The sequence below is a fragment of the Montipora foliosa genome, chromosome 4, assembly GCF_036669935.1.
Source record: "Montipora foliosa isolate CH-2021 chromosome 4, ASM3666993v2, whole genome shotgun sequence".
Taxonomy (NCBI): Eukaryota; Metazoa; Cnidaria; class Anthozoa; order Scleractinia; family Acroporidae; genus Montipora; species Montipora foliosa.
In genome coordinates, this window is record NC_090872.1 from 4,675,615 (window position 1) to 4,678,114 (window position 2,500).

The following is a 2,500-nucleotide window of genomic DNA, read 5'->3' on the forward strand; positions in this document are numbered from 1 at the left end:
TCCTTGTTTCAACAGCCAATAAACCTCTGGTTGACACATTGAAAATGGTTGACGTAACGAGAAATATCATTCAGTACTGTGTAATCCGGGATTTAGGTTTCAATTGTTCACAGCCGTCTTTTGGGATGTCACGCAACGTTGTGCTGTGGAATGCCAAAAGACAACTATCTTTTTGTAAGCGCATTTCAAGAGTTGTAATCACGCGAACATTATAGACACGTGAAATTTACCCAACCTGCCATCAAGCTCAATTTTAGCAAACGAAAAGAGAGCATGATCGCAGGTTACCGTGTACCCAACGGTGAGGGCATCTGACGGAAACTGTTTAGACCATGATAGAGGACAATCATGTTGTCTCGTGTCTTTGCGTAATAATATTTACCCAAGATAGCAATATAATCGATTTGGAAACAGTCCCTAATTAACCGGCTTTTCAACTTGTCTTGTTAACTATGTAACTGGAAATTGGATTCATGCGTTTCGTCACGGATCGCCGCCCGTCTTTCTTTCAGTAACAAAGATGCCAGAGATACAAATTCTCACACTCTCACTTCGGAATAAATCCAGTAAAAACCAAAGAAACGACAGAATAAGTAAATTACACGGATGTTGAATGTGAGCGTTAACAAACGGTCTGATGTAGAATCCGTCCATCTTCTCGTCCTTAGTCTCTTGGTTTACTAAGTTTTATAACCGCCGTTCCTTTCATCAATGATTCCTTGCTTACTTTAGAATTAGTACCTGGTTAAATGCTCAGCTATATTTGAGTCACTTCCGGGTCTCCACCCCTCGATGTCCAACTCAAACGTAATGAACCAACCGAGTCTTTCAGTGAGGGTTTTCCTCTACTGTTATGCTAAGGTTTCTTTGTTTCAGAGTGTTCCTTTATCTTCATAAGTCCACATTTTTAAAGACCAACAGCGTACCAAGTACAAAAGCTCCTAAAGGTAATTTGACCGTCTTGCTCTTTCCTGTGGCTGTTTTAAGATCCGGGATATTATGAAAATAGTAGTTCCCAGGCACAAATTGCACCCAAGTCACGTCCAGTTGTTTTTTGGCTCCACGCGCCGGAAAAAAAAATTCGGAAACATGAGCTTCGTCCCCGGGGTATTCATTGTTGGAGCTTGGACCCAAGGAAGAAGTCACTACGGTCCGTGGGTCTTCCGTCCATTTGATTTACATAAAAAATGGAAAATTGAAAATTAGTAATGACAAATCTTGATTTGACCTTGAGGGGAGGGGACGACAACACCGGAAGTGGAAAAACCAAGATGGCGGTAAGCCGGTCGAACGATGCGTGCATAACATGGAGAAAATGTGCGTGGAAAACTGCAGCGACATTTCTGCACAACCTCCCACATTATTGTTCGTACATTTTTTTGTTTGCGTCTTTGGGCTTGATTTCACAGGAGCCTTGCTTTATTAAACCCAGACCGAAATATACCTACCGGATAAGTGGTAGGTAAAGGTTTACTGTGAACGCGCGAACGCAACTATTAGCTTCTCATTTTGTGCCTTAGAATGAGTTTGCCTGAATTTCAATGCATCCCCTGGTTCATTTGAGTTTTCGAATAGCAATTTACTTCTTGAAGATCAGGGGCCCGTTTCTCAAAAGTACCGAAAACGTTTCGGGCCCGAAAAGCCATTTGTGAATCGAAACTGTCAACCGCTTGTTCTGGAAAGCCGATCTTTTAACATGATTTCAAGGTCGTAAAAAGAAAAATAACTGTAAAGTTTGACAACTTAAATCCTCTCCGTTCTTGAGATAAAAAGGGAATTGTTACACCCGAAAACAGCCCATAAAGTTTCGGGACTTTGGAGAAACGGGCCCCTTGTCCCAGTTGTTCAAACGAAGGATAGCGCTATCCGCCGGATAAATCACTATCCAGTGGATAAGTAATAGCGAAACCAATAGTGCACTATCCAATGGATAGTGATTTATCCGGTAGATAACGATATCCACCTTTTGATCCACTGGGGTCTGACTTACAACAGCTCACACGAAATGCATAAGAATGGCTTAGTGAGAATGGCATCAAGCATTGTAGTTCCTGTTTTAAAGAAAATAAAATTGATTGAAAGTGTCAGATTTTGTTATTGCGTCTAATTAATGAAACAGGAAGGGGTGACCGAGGACAATTTCGCCAGCCCATTCCATAAAAAGCATTCACTCATTTCTTTATGCTGAACAGGAAGAACAAGTCGAAAAAGTAATGCTTGGGAGCAGAAATAATAATCAAGATATGTGCGAGTCCACACAGCACGGTCGTTATGAGCTGTTTCAGCCAGGCTTTTAAGAATAATTTTACTATCCCACAACTCAAATGAACCAGGAGATGCAATTAGTTCAGGCAAATTCATTGTAAGGCACAAACTGCGAAGTAAACACTTGCCTCCCGCTGTTTCACCTACGGGTCGTTTCGCCTACTGTCTGGTCGCCTACGTCTAGAGTCGATTCGCCTACGTCCAATATGTCAATTCGCCTACGTCTTAAACTCCG

At 41.8% G+C, this 2,500-nt stretch overlaps 1 protein-coding gene across 2 annotated transcripts in view; it reads right to left on the reverse strand.

Moving 5' to 3' along the window:
- Positions 1-966, reverse strand: part of LOC137999564 (uncharacterized) — a 19,865-nt gene extending 18,899 nt beyond the window's left edge. For both annotated transcript variants that reach the window (XR_011122976.1, XM_068845372.1), the window contains exon 1: positions 742-966. The gene's annotated coding sequence lies outside the window, so the exon portion shown is untranslated. The remainder of the gene's footprint in view (positions 1-741) is intronic.
- Positions 967-2,500: the final 1,534 nt, after the last annotated feature.